Source organism: Pseudorca crassidens, chromosome 9, assembly GCF_039906515.1.
Source record: "Pseudorca crassidens isolate mPseCra1 chromosome 9, mPseCra1.hap1, whole genome shotgun sequence".
Taxonomy (NCBI): domain Eukaryota; kingdom Metazoa; phylum Chordata; class Mammalia; order Artiodactyla; family Delphinidae; genus Pseudorca; species Pseudorca crassidens.
In genome coordinates this window covers 11,441,681-11,460,916 of record NC_090304.1, presented here as the reverse complement: position 1 = coordinate 11,460,916, position 19,236 = coordinate 11,441,681, and the positions used below count along the sequence as shown (strand labels likewise).

The window sequence follows — 19,236 nt, the reverse complement described above, 5'->3', positions numbered from 1 at the left end:
CATTTCTTCCTTCCTGCAGTCATTCACAGGTGGGCTGGTCAGGATGTTTCCTGTGAGCTAAACAAAGGTATTTTAGCTTCATGCTCATTATCTGAGAGGCAGGGTTCCCAGAGATGGGCCATGATGTATCATTTAAGCTTATAGGCAACATCTCTTTTGTGATTAACTTATAATAGAATACAAAGGTTGTTCCTTATCACAGTTCCCCACTGTCAGTGTCCATATTCCACAATGTTGTGGGGAAAGGCATGAAGACCACTCTGGCTACTTTCTGCTGAATGGGGGTGATGAATATTCCTTAGAATCTTTAGTCAGTAGTAAAATCCTCTTTCCTTTTTTATCTACAACTATTTGAATCTGATGAAGCCCCTTAGCATTTTGTTGTCTAATTTGTAATTGAACTTGGAGTTTTCGTTCCAGTTCCCAATACATATACTAAATTCCTATGCTATTTATTTGGACAAAAATAAACAAATAGGTTGATGCTTCTCCAGCTACAGTGAAATCACCATTTACTTCCGTTGGATAGGCAGACCTCATGAACAGAGTTTAGTGCTCAATATTCTACCATATTTGGCAACCGCTAGTTCTTTTAGAGCATTTCTGGATTCTCCCACCGAGGCAGACACCTGGAATGGCCTATCAGACAATATTTCAAAGGGGCTTAATTTAAGCCTGCTCCTGGGAGCCACTGATCCATAACAGGGCAGCTGACAAGGCTGTATCCCAAGTTAAATTAATATTCATTTTCTCAGTTTTTCCTGTTGATTGCGGTCTCCAGGATGAATGTTGTTCCAATGCCTTGATCCAAATCAGGGGACAATTTCCTTCAGGAGGGCTTTAACCAATTAAAAAGTACTGATTTTTTATTTATGTGTGTGTTTTTCTAAAGTGCTGATTTGAAAAACTACTACACACAAAACAAGTGGTCCACAAAGCATTCTCCTTTCCTTTTGCAAGTTTTATCATGCATTGTTAATCATTCACCAGTCTTTCACTATTAAATTTTAATGACTAATTGAGGCAAACAGTTCTGAGACCGTTCTTCCACCACTGATTAAGACTGGGGTGGCAGATACTGGGGATAATATTCATTTAGCCCTCTGAGCTTTCGGGGCAGACTTGGTGACCTTGCCAACTCCAGCTGCCTTCTTGTCCACTGCTTTGATGATAGCCACAGCAACTATCTGTCTCATGTCACAAACACCAAAATGACCAGAGGAGGATAGAGAAGGTCTCAACACACATGGGCTTGCCAATCACCATATCAACGATAGCAGCATCACCAGATTTCAAGAATTTGGGGCTATCTTCCAGCTTTTTCCCAGAATGATGATCAACCTTCTTCTTCAGCTCAGCAAACTTGCAAGCAATGTGAGCTGTGTGACGATCCAGCACAGGTGAATATCCAGCACTGATATGGTTCAAGAAAATCACTTGAGCTGGAAGCCACCTGCTTCCATCAGTGGGTCATTTTTGCTGTCACCAACCACATTGCCATGATGAACATCTTTGACAGACACGTTCTTGACGACGAAGCCCACACTGTCACCAGGAAGGGCTTTACTCAAAGCTTCATGGTGCATTTCAACAGACTTTACTTTAGTTGGAATGTTGACTGGAGCAAAGGTGACCACCATGACAGGCTGGAGAACACCAGTCTCCCCTCGACCCAGAGGGACAGTACCAGTATTAATTTTGTAGATGTCCAGGAGGGGCAGACACAAGGACTTGTCAGTTGGATGAATTGGTGGCAGGACGCAATCCAGAGCTTCAAGCAGCATGATGCTACTGGCATTGCCATCTCCAGGGTTGACTGTCCATCCCTTGAACCACTTGAACCTAGCACTTGGCTCCAGCATGTTTTCACTGTTCCAGCCAGAAATTGGTACAAAAGCTACTATGTCAGGGTTGTAGCCAATTTTCTTAATGTAGGTGCTGACTTACTTAGCAACCTCCTCATAGCTCTTCTGGCTGTAGGGTGGCTCCGTGGAATCTGTTGTTTTAGCTCCAACAACTAGCTGTTTCACGCCCAGAGTATAAGCCAGAAGGGCATGCTCATGGGTCTGCCCATTCTTGGAGATAACTGCTTCAAATTCACCAACACCAGCAGCAACAATCAGGATAGCATAGTCAGCCTGGGTCAGCATGTTTTTGATAAAGTCTCTGTGTCCTGGAGCATCAGTGATGGTCACATAGTACTTGCTGGTCTCGAATTTCCACAGGGAGATATCAATGGTGATACCACACTCACGTTCAGCTTTCAGTTTGTTCAAGACCCAGGCATCCTCTTCAGAGACTTTCTGTCCAGGTGGGATATGCTTCCACCCATCCTGAAAAAGTATCCACAAATACTGGCAGGTATCTGAAATTTCCTGCAGCTCAAGGCATTTGAGTCCAGTCCTCAGTGGCACGGGTTCCTATGTTGGGTCCTCATCTGGGGACATCCAACAGCAGTCTTTGGGTTTATTTTTAGCACAAATCATGCAATTCTGATTGACTCGCTGGATGGTGTTGTGTAGGTAAGGCCCCATTATATACTTTTGAATCCATTGTAATTTGGCATCTCCCCCGTAATGGGCACTATTTTGAATGTGCTACAGCACAGTGTCCAAGAGTGCCTCAGGGATCAAAAGAGCTGTGCACTACATTTCCAGCCAGATGAGGTGTGATCCAAGTGAAACCCCACTCTTTGGCCCTCTCTGTCCTTTTCTGAATACACTGGTTTGTATTTTGACAAGTCAATCTGTGGGAGAAGTGATCCCCTTGCCTAGAGTATATTGGTTTAGATTAGGTGTCCCAGCATTCCTTTTTAATGGTTTTCATACTGACCATGTGTTTTCGGCCTTCCCTGGGGTGCTGACAGCACACACTTCTGGTCTAATCTTTTTGTAGACCTGGGGGCAGGGGTGGGGGGAGAGCTCCGTCTCCTTTCCTGGGATTTTCATGAGCGCCATCTGTAGGCTTCAAGTGTGGTCTGGTGAAACTCTGATGTCAAGCTGTTCTGGTGAAAAACTTCAGGGTGAGGTCTATCAGAAAGTTCATCAGCTCATTCCCCACTGTCAATTTCACTGGGGGCTCCTGTGGGGAATTAGATGCCTCAAGTCCAAGGGAGCCTCTGGGCTTCTTCATTCATCACTGTGTTCCTCTCTTTCTACCGTATGAGAAGCTCTCATCTTTTATCATCTTTCTTCTGTTTTCCAATGGTCTTCCTTACAGTAAGTGCATTATTCCTTCCCCAACAGTGGCTTACCTCTCTTTGGGTTACTTGCCTTTTAGGTATTCAATGCCGCTGCCAGGAAAGTGGCGTTCTGTTGTTCCCTGTTGCACACTTTAAAAGCAACACCTACCAGTTGAGAAGGGTTCATTCTAAATGCACCATCTAATCTTTGCAAACTTCTCTTCATATCTTAGGTACTTAGCTCAAAAAAAGGTCAAATTTACCATTCTAATATTTTCAGGGGCTTTGGGGTCTGTATTAGTATGGCATCTGTAGTCCTGATAAATCCTTTCCAAAAGTTCAGAGAAGTCTTCCTTTGTTTTGCTGAATTTCTTGAACATTGTTTAAACTCATTCGCTTTGGTGTCCATTTTCAAAGCCCTGCCAAGATGCACTAATAAATAATGCTCTAATAAGTGCATTCTTCCTTTATCATGGTCCCAATTTGGTTCAGCTGTGGGTACTGCCAAATGGGCTTCGGGTGTAGAAGATCCTTCCTGTAAGAAGGGTTGTGATCTTTCCAGTTAAAGAAGCCTGAGAAACCCAACTGTCTGGTCAGTTGCATTTAGCCCCCTACGTGTGATAACAGCAATGGAAATTGCCCTGCCCTGGGAGTGGCTCCTGGCCAAACTGGCTGCCCTGTTGGGTCTTAGAAGATGATACCAGACCAAGTCCCTGTGCCCCAGAAACTAACATAGGATTTTCTAATTGATCCCTAGAAGGAGGGGAAGTCCTGGGCCCCAGTGTCAGGAATTGGGGCTGGATAGGAACGGAAGGTGGTGGAAGGGGTGGATGTATTGGCAGAACAGGCAGAGCGGCTGGGACAGCTAGCTCAGTTGGAGGAGTTAAGATTTTAAGATTTGAAGGAACATATCCTTACTCTTTTTCTCTTCCTTTTCTTATTTTCCCTGATATAATAGCACAAATGCTTACACATAAAGGATTTCATCATTCTTCCCTGCTTCTTCACAAAATAGCTATAGAATCATTCAAAAAGCCACTGTAAAGCCATAAATAGGATTTGATCATCTCTAACCATTAAAAGGATGAGTTTTTGCCTTGGCATCAAGCAACTGGGCTGAATTCTGGGCTGGGGCTTTTGGTGATTTTAGAAACCAGGTTGAACCTTTCTCTTCTCCCGGGGAATGTCCCACAGACAGGTCTCTTTTTCCCCTTTCTATTCCTTTCCTCCATTTGACACCAGTAAAAGTTTTAAATATCACAAAATTGATTTGGCTGTAAATGGAGAAACAGTGCCAAACAAAATGAAACGAAAAACCCCAAAAGACAAAGAGAAAATCCTAGATAAACCCCCAAGTTTGGTCTTGGGGTTTTACATATACCAACAACACAGGAGACCACAAGCTATGTAATTAACACAGCAAGGCTGACAGTACATGGTACACAGGGTCCCAAGATTACCATGCCTAAACCCCTTGTGGAGATCCTAACGGGTACTGTGGCCACACATCGTTACTATAAAATATCATTTTCCTCTCAGTCATGGGTTCATGGCTGTAATCAGATCACTTATCCAAAATGTGCCTCAGAGGATTTTCTTTACAGATAGAAAGTGGATAAAAATCCACTTTTAAAGACAGAAATTCAGGCTCTCCTGGTGGCGCAGTGGTTGAGAGTCCGCCTGCCGATGCAGGGGACACGGGTTTGTGCCCCGGTCCGGGAAGATCCCACACGCCGTGGAGCGGCTGGGCCCGTGAGCCATGGCCGCTGAGCCTGTGCGTCCGGAGCCTGTGCTCCACGGAGGGAGGGACCACAACAGTGAGAGGCCCACGTACTGCAAAAAAAAAAAAAAAAAAAAGACAGAAATTCAAGACAAACAAAACACAAATGGCACACACAAATGCTAGCATCCAAAGAAACAGACAAACCGGTTCACAAATTGGGTAGAAGCCCAACAACTCTTTTCTCTCTCCAATAGTGCCTCCCTCTCAAATACAAAATAAATTAGCTTATTCCAGAGAAAAAGCCCCAAATAGAGTTTCCAGCTATCCACACCAGAGCGACTTACCCTACTGTATGGAGCCCGTCATCTGCCAGATGTCAATTCCTTGCTCCAACTGCCGAGCGCTGCTTTGGGGAATTTTGAAGGGCAGATTCTCAGGACAAGTGGTCTCAGCAGCTGCTAGGGCCTTACCAGAAAAGTCCCCCAATGGGGGTGGGGGGGTGGGGCATGGTGTGTGGGGCAGCTGGCCACAAGCAGCAAGGCCCCTGGCTGGCTGGCTCCCCCAAATTTGTTACCAAGTCCAAGCTTGTACTGTTTGCAGCACAATAGGCCAATAAATGGAGAGACAAGCCGGTGGGGCAAGGAACAGCAGCTATTCAGAAAGCCAGCAGACCAAAAAGATGGTGGACTCGTGTCCCAAAGAACCATCTTGCCTGAGTTAGAATTCAAGTTTCTTTTATCCTAAAAGGGGAGGGAGTAAAGTCATACACTTCCTGGTTCCCATCAGCCTCTGGAGGGGATGTGTTCATTTCTTCCTCCCTGCAGTCATTCACAGGTGGGCCTGGTCAGGATGTTTCTTGTGAGCTTAACAAAGGTATTTTAGCTTAATGCTCCTTACCTGAGAAGCAGGGTTCCCAGAGATAGGCCATTATGTGTAACTTAAGCTTACAGGCAACATCCCTTTAGTGATTAACTTGTAATAGAATACAAAGACTCTTTCCTATTACAATAAAATAACATTTTAAAAATGCTGGAAGAAAAACGACTCTCAACCTAAAATTCCGTATCAAGCAAAATATCCTTTTGAAATGGAGGCAAAATATAAACATTTTCAGATAAACAAGGCACATCTGCCCTACAAGAAAAAAAAAGTCTGTAGGCCAAAAGGGAATTAAAGTCAATGACATTTTTGGAACTGCAGTTAGAAAGGGAGACCATTGAAAATATTAAGTGGTTTAAACCTATGTTTCTTTTCTTAAATTCCTTCAAAACAATTGACTATTTTAAATCCAAATATAATAACTGGATACCACAGAGGTATAGCAAATGTAGCAGAAAATTATTTAACGATAGCACAAAGGGGGGAGACAAATGAAATTATGTTGTTATTACATTGTATGTGAAATGGAGTCATATTAATTCAAGATAAAATATGATAATTTAAGAATTCATATTCGTAATTATTAGGGAACCACTGGTCTGAGCCATCAGAGCGTGATGTTCTCCTGGAAAGTGTAAGTCTGGTTGGAACTTCTTTCTGTGTATCTCTTGCATGTTAACAAGACCCTGTACTGGCAGCCAAGTCAATCATAAAGAGAACCAACCTCAGAATGAAACCAATGGTGATCACAGAAGGAAAAAGAACCTGCTTCCTTGATGACATCAAGGGCTTGCTGCTAGGCACCAACCTCAAGCCCGGTCCACATTTGGACTCTCAATTTGATGAGATACCAAATTTCCTTATTACTACAGCCATTTTGAATCAGGGCTTTTTTTTTTTTTTTTCTTACTTTAAGCCAAAAGCACCCAAACTAATATACCATGTGACTATATCATGGAATCATTTAAATTGTGTTTATCCAAAGACTTTAATAGTATGGGAGGGCTTCCCTGGTGGCGCAGAGGTTAAGAATCTGCCTGCCAATGCAGGGGACAAGGGTTTGTGCCCTGGTCCAGGAAGATCCCACATGCCGTGGAGCAACTAAGCCCGTGAGCCACAACTACTGACCCTGTGCCCTAGAGCCCACGAGCCACACCTACTGAGCCCATGTGCCACAACGACTGAAGCCCGCACGCCTAGAGCTCGTGCTCCACAACAAGAGAAGCCACCGCAGTGAGAAGCCCGTGCACCGCAATCAAGAGTAGCCCCCACTCGCCACAACTAGAGAAAGCCCAGGTGCAGCAACAAAGACCCAACACAACCAAAAATAAATAAAAATTGTTAAAAATAATAAATTAATTAAGTTAAAAAATAGTACGGGAAATATTTATGTCATAACAGTAAGTATAAAAACATTGAATACAAAATGTTAATGCTTTTCCTTCAAGCGTTAGCTACCAAGGGATCTAATATTATTTCATAAGCTTCTAATATACACCAGACACTGTGCATGTTAGGATGTATTCTTTTTTTACTTTATCTTCACAACTACTCTATGAAGTTTCATTCATTCATTTATTATTTATTTATTCATTATTTACATTCATTCGTTATTCATCCGTCAAGTGGGTATTGACTGATAAGCCCCTAGCTAGGGACTACCATTTCAATATGTTCTTTGACTTCATGGGATCTACTTTCCAGTGTCGAGGAGGAGGCATGCATCTTACAAGTAACTGTACAAATATTTATCTGCATTTGGGATGAGTTATGTGAAGGAGATATACAGAGTTTTAAGAGAACATGCATCAGAAGAAATGGATCTAGCTAGGGTATTAGTGGTGGATGAGTCATGGAAAATTTCCCTTTGGGAGTCATTCTTAAGTTCATAACTGAATGCTGCAGGAATGGAGGTGTAGTGAGGTGTTTTCAGGGATGGGGTAAGAGTAGGTGTAGAGAACCAGTGGAAAACCTGAGGAAATTAGACTGGATAGCTTCTGAGGTCTGTTGAGTTCAAACGTCTAAAGATGTCTTAATAACTTCTAAGCTTTGACCTTCACATAATAAGTCTCATTAACTTATCAGACAAAAGAAAGGGGCAGGTATGACAGAAGATGTGTGACAAATATCCCTTGACTCCAGCAGGCTAGGATGATTTGGGGTCACTGATGGGGCTAAGCTGAGTAGGAGTACATTGCCACTGATGCCGGCCACAGGAAGCAACTCGGAAACCTGAGTGTTTGTTGATTTTTCAGGGTTTGTTCATTTTGCTCTGCCACGTGTCCATAAAATGAAATGCCTTTGCTCAGCGAAGGATTTCGCCATGTGTCCTGTGACCTGCTCTTGCGAAACCATAGTGGTGGAGATCAGGGTGGGTAAAAGGCATTCTCACTTCTCAGGGCTGCTCCGTCACACTCCAGAAAATGGAGTGGGCACAGTAGGTCAGTAAATGCTGGAGGCAGCTTTGGACATAACTCAGAGTCCATCATTCAGACCAAATTTCCAGTTACTGTTCACCAGCCCTTCATGGGAGACCTCTAGCAAAGACGTTTTGCAACCCATATTTTCTCTGCAAAGAAAAGTTCCCAACCAAGAACCATATGATATAGAGATGAAGAATTTTTTGATTCTAGATCATTCTGCCATATATCTTGCACAGGTTTTCCCTCATATCTTAGCTCAGTCATCCTATACCCAAATTCAACCACAGTCCCTCAAATCATATCCCAAAGTAGCCACTCATAGGTGTGACACCCCAAACCAAGCTATCCCAAGATGTCCCTCCTCTCCAACACACCCCAAGCAACTCTACCCTCTGCTATTTTAACCCCTTGGGCTACTGAGCAAGATAGTTCAGTAGACAGAAGTGCCCAAAATCTATTCTCACCCTTCTTCTCCATCATTTGGACTGGATGCCTCAGAAAGGTTCCAATCTGATTTTTTTTTTTTTGAATCCCTGAGTTGGTTTGGATCTCACCCAAAAAGAGGTAGGTTTCTTGTAGAGTCCATTTGTATTAACTTTGAAGCTACACTCCTTATCTCCTGATCCAAACTCCCCTGACAACCCTGACAGATAAAAATAAATAACAACATGGAATATTTGTAGAAAGTTCATGTTCTAGGCACTGTAAGAAGCATGTCTCATGCATTATCTGTTTTAGTCATCATTATAATTCTGTAAAGAAAGTTCCATTATTGTCCATTTTAAGATGTGATAACTCAGGCTTAAAGAAGAACCAGAATTCTAAACAAAGGCTACCTGATTCTAAAACCTGGCTGTTAACCCTTGCTTCTATAACCCTCAAAAAGAGAAGAAATGCAACCTAGGTATTAACTTAAGGCCCTTCTCTGTTGCCCACCCCACATACCCCTGCAACTAAGAGTTTAATTTTAGCAGATCTGGAAACTTTAAACAATAAAGTCCAGCCCAGTTCAGCCAGTTTACTGTAACTGCTTACCACTGCCTACTCCTTCCTCAAACATACATCTGTTTTGTCCTTCCTTTTTCCTTGTTTTAATACTTAAAGACAAAGTTAAGTATGTGTATACTTACTTACACATCCTTAAGGTGGAAAGGTGTTCAGTGAACTGAGAAAGGACAGGTACCTGGCAAAATTGCAAAATACTTTATTTTTCTTTGTTATTTACCCTTTCAATGCTATTCTCCTAAGTCATCTTTTGAGAAACAATCCTTTCCCTTTCTTCTACTACTTTCTCAGAAATATTTCCGTGTCCTCTGATTATCACATCATGGTCCGCCGTGTCCATATTCCAAACATTTCCTAGTTCCCCAAATCCCTCTTTTGCGCTAGGCACTGGGGGTGCAGACTAATTACGTTACACTATTATAACAGACTGATAATACAACTGCTTGTATCCCATTAGTTGGCCCACGCACACACACCCATTCCTTCTGTTTTCACCAGCTGACACTTCTAACTATGGCTTTAAATGACCTTTCAAGTAGATTTTGTTTGTTCAGTCTTTTTACTCGACTTCTATTATTAGAAAGAAAGATTATCTGACACAATAAACTCTGGGCATCTGTCCATTTTAATTTTCTTCCTTAGCTCCTATTATCTGTCATTCTGTGCTTTTGGATTTTGGGTCCTACCTAGCCAGCTTGCAAAATAGAATTAGCAAGGAAGAGAGGGCAGCTAGTATGATTTCTTAGGGGGCCTCAACTTCTTCCATCTTGTAGCATACACTTTTTTTAAAGCTTGGCTTATAAATGCTCAATCTGTGTACCTTGAGATAATACTTATTATTTTCATGTGAACAAATGAACATTTATGCTAAATTATCGTGAAATTTATTGAGCAATACACATACTTTAAGATGTGTGTCATATTCTTTTGTTGCAGACTTATTTTCAACACGAAACTCCACATAATGTCAGTTGGATTTGGATTATAACTTGAATTTTTTGTGATTTCTGGTTTTCTACTTCTGTGTTTGAGAACTGTTCATCTGTTTGTCTGTTCATCATAGCTGACCTACGGGGACCCTGGGGGAGGCGACGGTTGTGCGTCCACATGGGGGACACTGGAAACCTGGAAACTTGTCTCTAAGTCTTAATTCTGGTCCCTGCTTGTGCTCATCAACTACCTATTGGGTAAGATTTGTATCTCTAGCTTTGTGCTGACACTCATCGCTTTTGCCTGTGGATAAATGTTGCTTAGGAGAAACAGAGATGTGAGGATGGAGGAGAGACAGGGATTGACTAGATATCCTAGGCCATCTCCCACCCAACTTCCATCATGCCCAAACTTCAAGGTTTTTTTACAGTTCCTATCTTCACAGCAGTCTGCTCCCATAAGTGTTTCAATTTGGTGTTCATCTGTCTGCTCAAAATTTCAGGCTCCATGACAGTACCTTATTGGGGCAGATTTATTCTGTTTTTGTTTCTTTTTATTTTTTCCATTATTTCATATAGTTATTGGTTTGAAGAAGACAGACACGTGTTTGGTTCACCCTCTCCACCTAACTTTCTCCCTTTCCACTCTTTCTCCCAGACTGGTCCCACCCTCCACATCATATCAGTTCCTTCATATTTGCCTTATACTGTTGCCCTTGCAGTCAGATGAACCTGGGCCAATCCTACTTTACCGTGGATACAAACTCCCCTGAAACAGTACCTGAGTCTTGGGTTTTACATATGAATCTTCCCATGACCCAGTGAACAGTCTTTTCTTTTACCTTCAGGGAAAGCCTCAGCTCAGGAGTATGGGAAGCACTAAAGTTGATCCCAGTGGACTGTCTCTGCTGTGCTCTTTTAGAGTCCTTTGAACAGGGAGAGGGAGTAGGTTACTAGGGACCTTCCCACCTCCCTTCCTTACCCTGAAGAAGCACCTGTTCTCACAAAGAAAAATTAGGGACAGTCCAACAGAAGCTCTTGGCAACCAAGACTTGCCTTGTCACCATGGGAATAGTAGCCTGTGCGAGATATTTTTAAAAATTGAACGATGATGCCCAGGAGTAATAATAAAAATATTTTAAAATGGTAAGGGCACCAACTTTTTAGAAGAGTCTGTCTTCCCAAGGACCTACTCCGGGACCTGGAGATCATGGTACCTCACTAGCAGCCTAACGGCTACCTACCTGTCCCTATGTGAACACATACACACACACACACACACACACACACACACACCTCTGCTAGCCTCTTTGGCTCCTGATCTCATCTAAACTTAGTCCAAATCTTTAGCTTTCTGTGTCCCAAACTCATGTATTATAGAGGCTTGTGAATCCCTTTTTGAGCATACTCACTCACCACCTAAAAAACTATTCATAAGAAATATATCTAAGGTAAAATTTTCATTTCCTGCCAGATCAGCCAGTCTTCTTATGCATGAACACTGAACTGCTCAGCTTCTGTGAAATATGTTGAAAAGGAGTTATTATGCTTGTATAGTCATCAATTATCCCAGGAAAGGTAGTGTCTTGAGAATGGGGTGAAAATTAATTTATTTCCCCTGTATATGCTTTTCCTCTTTTGAAGATTGTACCCTGTGTCTATTCAAAAGATAAGGGCTGTTTTTTACTGGGGATATTGCCTCCACTATGGAATCTTATGAATTCACTTATCCATCATATTCCCTTATTAGCTTTTTATTTAATCAATAGTATTTTTCTTCCTTTGTCTTAGATTAATTGACCATGAGTGTGTCGGTTTATTTCTGGGCTCTCTATTCCATTTCATTAATCTATATGTCTATTTTTTTGTGCCAGTACCATACTGTTTTGATTACTGTAGGCTTGTAGTATAGTCTGAAGTCAGAGAGTGTGATACTTCCAGTTTTGTTCTTTTTTTTCCTCAAGATTTTCTTGGTGATTCCAGGTCTTTTGTGGTTCCATATAAATTTTAGGATTATTTGTTCTGGTTTTGGGAAAAATGTCCTGGGTATTTTCATAGGGGTTGCATTTTAAATCTGTAGATTGCTTTGGGTAGTATGGACATTTTAACAATATTAATTCTTCCAATCCAAGAATACATGATAGATTTCCATGTCTTCATATCATCTTCAGTGTCCTTCATAAATGTTTTATAGTTTTCAGAGTATAAGTCTTTCAGCTCCTTGGTTAAGTTTATTCTTAGGTATTTTAGTTTTTTGGATGCAATTTTAAATGGGATTGTTTTATTGTTTTCCCTTTCTCATGGTTCATTATTAGTGTATAGAAAAGCAACAGATATTACCTCCACTAAGGAATCTTATGATTTGCTTATTCATCACATTCTCTTATTAGCTTTTTATTCAGTCAATAGTATTTTTCCTAGTGCTCAGAGCTGAACAAAAATTCGCTTCTATTATAGATGGGCAAAGTACCAGTTATTCTCCCTCTGCTTCCACTTGCATCCCAATAAGATGACATCTCTCCAAAAGATTCATTTCCCCTATTTATCTCCCTCCCCACATCCAGAAGAGTATGACGCGTGAGACAAAATGCAGTACTCCTCTACCTGTGGTCCCCCTGAGCCAAACCCTGAATGTTTCAGCTCCAGATATTATAGAATTTCCCTTGCAGTGAGTCACTTCCACTTAAAGAATGCTTTTTTAAAACTTTTATTACACATTCCCAGAGTGTCCATCACTGTCCATTTAGATTTAACTATATAGATAAAATTTGCCAGACTCTTTTGCTCACCACTGTTTGCTCTCCTTTTTTTCTGCTCCTAACTGAGGTCTCTGCTCCTATTTATTTGATGTTTGGTTAGAATTCTTACTCTAGTATTTTCTATGTATGAGTATGTTAGTGATATAATTTCTGAAGTCTTCCAAATCCACAATATCTTTCTTTGACCCTGTGACCCCATTGGTTTTAGAATAACCAATTTTTTTTTTCCATTCTAAACGAAAGGAAATTGAGGCTCAAAAAAGAAGGTAACCTGTTCAGGTCACATAGCTAGTAAGAAGCGGGTGACTAGTAATTGGGGGGGGCTCAGATAGGGAGTAACAATCAAAATCATAGGATAAAATAGAGTTTAACCCAATTTCAAGTTTATAAAATGGTGTAAGAGTGCAAAGAGCTGGCCAGAGGTGAGGCTGGCATGGGTGTGCACCTTGTCAGTACAGGGAACCTAGTGCATGTCGGTGCACTCCACTTTATACCGTGCTGTCCTCCCTGGGTCTTCAGGGGTGTGTGACTGCTTCTCATCCTTGGTGCAGCTGGGACCCAATGATTATAAATCATAATAAAAATCTCTACACTTTGTGTAGGTTTCTCACCATGTTCTCCTTACATTACACAGAAACAGGCAACCATGCAGGATTCCTCATTTCTCATTAGTTCAGGACACAGTTTGGGTAAGAAGCTCAATCCAAGATCAACTCCTAGGTGTCCTTGGCTCCTGTGTATGGGATGGAAGTCAGATAGTGTGGGAATAGGGTGTTCAACCATCCCCTTTACTCTTTTCTTCAGGGGCAAATCCAGTTACAGAGATGTCTTCTGGCTCCTAGGCCAGAACACTTTCTACAACCACAAACGTCTTAAGTGAGAAGATGCTGAGAGAAACAAACAGCAGAGTCTTTGTGTATCAGACCTTTACCTTTGCTACCTGTGGGGGGTGAGGACTGAAAATGTGCAATTCCTCACTAAAAATCAGAGAGAAGAAGGGGAGACTATAGATAACTGGGGGAGAGGGAAGGGCTGGGTGATACTGGCCCTGAGCATTGCAAGAATGCAGCAATCAGGAGAGGCGTGAATAAACAGTCCCCATATTCCCTCTACTCCTACCCCAGCCCAGGGGGGTTTCAGGATGCACTGGGTAAGGCTTTCTCCCTCTATCCCCAACCTTCTGGCTTTGTTGCTTTTGTCTCAAAGCCCCAGTGTTCAGGACTCCTTCCTGCCCCTCTTGAAGCTTTCATTATTTTTTTTTAATTTTATTGAAGTATAGTTGATTTACAATGTTGTGTTAATTTCCACTGTACGGCAAAGTGACTCAGTTATACATATATATATTCTTTTTCATATTCTTATTCATTATGGTTTATCACAGGATATTGAATATAGTTCCCTGTGCTATACAGTAGGACCCTGTTGTTCTTTGAAGCTTACATTCTAGTGCAAGGAGACAAAAACTAAACTAACAAAAAATAATGATATTTACTATACAGTGAAATGTAGTATATGAAATATTGGGATAAGGGGACAGAAGATGACAGAGGAGGAGAGGGAGTGGTCAGGGAAGGCCTCTCTGGAAACCTGGCATTTAACAGAGATCTAAAGAAAGAAGGGAGAGGGTCAGGCATGTACCAGGCCTGGGGGTTCCGGATCACAGAAGCTCTCCAGGAAGCGCCCAAGATGCTCCACTGGAGTGAATGAAAAAAATGCTTACACCTCCATTTATAATTTTACCCCCAAAATAAGAAATTAAGTGAGCTAACATTTAATGTATCAATTACAAAAGAATATATACATATATAACATAAATAATATATATGGAGTGGATGCTCAGTTAGTTAAAAGTTGTGGGGGTGGGAAATTAAAAGTTCAGAGATTACTCCTGCCTAAGGCCTCCTGAAAGGCAAGGGTAGATTTTATCCATGTCTTTGTCTTCAGACACCATCATATTATCTGGAACAAAATAGGTATCACTATTCCGTGTATATATTTTTTTTAACTCTCCTGTATATATCTTTTTTATCTCCTCTACTTCATAGCAGAGTTCTTTTTTTTTCTTTTTCTTTTTTTTTTTTTTTTGTATTTTTAATAGCAACTAGGCCTATGCCTTGCGGGTGGGTCCCTAATAAATGAATAGATGGTCGGAAGGGTGAATCTATGTGGGGAGAGGTGATTTACCGGAACTGTATGCACTGAAACGCTGCAAAGGCAGCCTTGGCACAATAAAAAGCCCTTGGGCGTTGGCGGCTGACAGGAGTCAAGATCATCCAAGGACTGCCCACGGACAATTTATTCACCTTGTTCCCTCATCTGTGAAACAGGAAATGGATTAAAGACAAAGATGATGAAATGAGACAATCCTGTGGCAAACACCAAAACACAATGCCTGGCATTTAGGGGGTGGTTCCCACCTTTCATCCCTCACTCTGCTCCCCTCATCCCCACCCGCCAAGCAGCCCGCTCTGCACCGTCAGTGCGGGAAACAGCCGCTAAGACAATGACAGGTAGCGGAGGAATCAGACTCCCTGACTTCAGACTATACTACAAAGCGACAGTAATGCCTTTTACCAAAACTACAAGGACCCAGAGTGATGGAGACACAAGTTTGCCAGAGACTGGTAAGATGTGCCTCAGTGAACTGAGAGGAAGATAAGTTGGTGGGGGGGGGAAGGTTGAGCCCCCATGAGCTATTGCAACCTTGGACTAACAGGGGTACACTCAGGGACCACGTGACGCAGCAGGCGGCCCCTCCACCTCTCCGTTCCCTGCCACAATTGCAGCCCCCTAAAGCGGTGGGAAGCTCTTGGGGGCCAGAGCACGGAAGTTGGGCAAACCACACCATGCTGCCATTGGCCGTCATGACTGTCAATTCTCACCCACCTCCGCTTTCCTCCGCCTCCTTCCCCCCACCGTTCCCCAGGCTGATCCTCTGGCGCCATCTGCAGGCCTCACGCGGAACTCCATCCGCCCTGAAGAAGCTTTTGCCCGCAGCGAGTACTAGCTGCTCTAGGGCTGGGCGAGGTTCTTTCCGGCTCTGCTGGTGTGCCCGGGCGGACCTGGAAAGGGGCTGTCGGCGCCGATCTGTCCCAGGAGCAGTGAGGGAGGGTCACAAAGGGATAGGTTGGGGCATCGGGGAGCGGGACTGGAGTGGAGCAGCCCCGGGAAGTGCTGAGATGGGCTGGGGTAGTGAAAGCTGATTAGAACAATAGCGGAGAAGCAATGTCGGGGTGGGGGGGGGGGGCGGAGGGGAGGGGAGTCACGTGCCAACTGCTTGGTGGGTCATCCAGGCTCTGCTAAGAGCTGTGTGTCTTGAGGTCAATTGCTTGATGTCTCTGTGGAGACAGTTTCCTTTGAAATGGGGATGACTGTAGCTGCCTCCTATGGCTGTTATAAGGATAAAATTAGTTAATATTTGTAAAGTCCTTACAGTAGTTTTGTTCAATGAAGAAAGATGGTCACCAGCACCATTGGCATCAGCTCTTGAGAAATGCACCTGGCCACACTCTAGCCTTACGGAATCAGGATCTCACAGGAGCTCAGGAATGTGTTTCAGCAAGCTCCCCAGAGGATCCTGATGCAGCGTAAACTTTGCGAAGCACTGGTCTGAGTTTCTCAGGCAGATCTGTTGATGCCTCTACTTGTTAAAAGGTGCAGGTTACGGAGACTCACCCCAGACCTATTGAACTTACACTGGGATTGAGTCCCAGAATCTGTGGTTTTTAAATGCTACTCAAGTGATGAGTTTGAACAGGAATGGATGGAGAATCACAAATGGGCAATCACTTTAATTTACAAATAGGGAAATAAGAACACCCACCCCCACACCAAGAGGCAAGGGAGTTTGCCTAAGGTCTCCCTGCAGGGTCCTAAGAAGCTGTGAGGCTCTAAGGTTAAACTCCTCCTGGACACCCCTACACCCACCGCAACTAGACCCGTAGCCTCCAACAAACTATCCTGTTTCGTAACCTGTGAAATGGGGGCAAAAGTCACACCTAGATCAAGGGGTGACTGTGAAGGTCAAATGCGACCCAGATAAGTCCCCACTGGGGATATAGATTGGACTGAAGTGTCCAATACAGTATTGGAGTATAATTGCTTTACAATGGTGTGTTAGTTTCTGCTTTATATCACAGTGGATCAGTTATACATATACATATGTTCCCATATCTTTTCCCTCTTGCATCTCCCTCCCTCCCACCCTCCCTATCCCACCCCTCTAGGTGGTCACAGAGCACTGAGCTGATCTCCCTGTGCTGTGCGGCTGCTTCCCACTAGCTATCTACCTTACGTTTGGTAGTGTATATATGTCCATGCCTCTCTCTCACTTTGTCCCAGCTTACCCTTCCCCCTCCCCATATCCTCAAGTCCATTCTCTAGTAGGTCTGTGTCTTTATTCCCATCTTACCCCTAGGTTCTTCATGACATTTTTTTCCCTTAAATTCCATATATATGTGTTAGCATACGGTATTTGTCTTTCTCTTTCTGACTTACTTCACTCTGTACGACAGACCCTTGTATTTCTTTTACTGGAGAGAGAAAAATTCTGGCTTGCTGGCGGCCTCCTTCTTGGAGCCTCTGGTGTCCCGGGAGGGAGGGCTTTACCCTTCCATGAGTGCACTGTCTTCCTAGGATAGGTGGGACCAGGGGTCTCTGTAGACAGTTTAGCTGCTAGGCCTTCAGGGCTGACCCTATGTGGCTTCTGGAAATTTAGAGACCCCACTCCTGTCCTCTTTTAAAAAGGAGGACAACTTCTAAGCCAAAGGGAGGTGAGCCCACTGTGAACCTATAGGAGAGGAGGAATAGACCATCCCTTCTGTGCTTTTGCATATCTCAGGGCCAGTTCTGGAAGAGGATATCCAGGCCTTCATCCCCAGCTCCTCCCCAGAGGCCAGCGCTCTAGCCCTCCATGCTGCTTTTGCCTTTGTGCATCCGATGACAGTTCCCTTCATCCCTCACCTATCAAGTGCAAATCTACATCCCTCTCTCCCTCTTCCGCCGCCCGCATAGTGTCCTCAGGTAGAGGCAATAGTCTCTTCTCTTTTCCCAGAACATGTTGTTTGCAACTAAATACAGAAATCAGCCCTCTCTGTTAGGATTTTTTGAGTGTTGGTGGGGGGGAGAGACATCTGTCAGGATTCATGGAATAGTCACTATTCCAAAGCACTGGCCTTGCCCCCTGACTCTCTCAGGCTTGGCTTTAGTATTTGATGAATTCCCATCTCTCCAGAACATGTGAGTGGTCTTTACCTCATTATGGGATTGACGACAGTTAAATAACCCAACCACCTGCGACGTGGCCAGACGTATTCTTGTCACATTTATAATGAAATGCAGGCTACTTATTACATACGGCCAACAAGGTGCTGAGTCCAAGCGACTGTGCAGCGTGTAGTCTTATCAAAGGCAAACACCTGTTCTCAAGGATGTCAAACTATTTCAACAGCATCATCTCAGCATCAGCCGAAAGTGAAGTCTCCTTGGTGACTCAGCAGATTCCTTGAGCAATTCCTACTCTGTCACTGTTGCCAAGTTGAGGTGGGTTTGCATCGAAGCTTTCAGAGCACAGCCTCGAAAGGGAAAGCAATGCTGGGGCTCTGCCACGGACCTACAGGTCCTGATTCAGCCAGCTCTAGGCTGTTAGTTTTCTGGTGAGGGTCACTTTTACACTTAAGACAGAAATGGAAGACTGCCACCTAAAATGACATCAGGCCAATTATTCCAAGCATATGGTTCAGTTGCTATTCCAGTGACCAGTAAGCAGACAAGGAGTAAAGCATCAACTATTAGCTAGGCTCAAGGAGCCAGGATGCTCTGGGATTGGCAGGAACTATGTGCTGGTTGAGATGCCATTACAAATGGGCAAAAGTCCATTGGGAGGTAAAAATATAAATGTCACCTAAGAAACAGGATCTGGGGAAACAAGGCAAGCTTTTTCTTTATCTTCTGATGAGCTATCTCCCTTGGAATTCTTTTTTCCTTTTCCTTTTCACTGCATCTCAAATTTAGTTCTCAGTTAATGGCCAACCTCATTACCATCATAAAGTCCAAGCTTTTCTGTCTCTCTCTGTGTGTCTCTCTCTGTCTCTCTCTCTCTTTCACTTTGGTCTATGTTATTCCTTCCCATGTCCAGTCCTATGTCCCTTCCTGATCCTCCCTGGATATTCACTGTCACGTATCGAATGTGAATCCTTTCACTTCACTCCTTGTCATTCAGTTGGAGTGGATTAATATCTCTAAGTCAACATGTCAAGAGTAGAATTCACACACACACACACACACACACACACACATACACACACACACACACACACACACACACACACACACACAC

The 19,236-nt window shown here is 43.2% G+C and overlaps 1 pseudogene; it reads right to left on the bottom strand.

The window, feature by feature from the left end:
• Nucleotides 1-984: 984 nt before the first annotated feature.
• LOC137231228 (elongation factor 1-alpha 1 pseudogene) lies at nt 985-2,281 on the bottom strand (annotated as a pseudogene).
• Nucleotides 2,282-19,236: the final 16,955 nt, after the last annotated feature.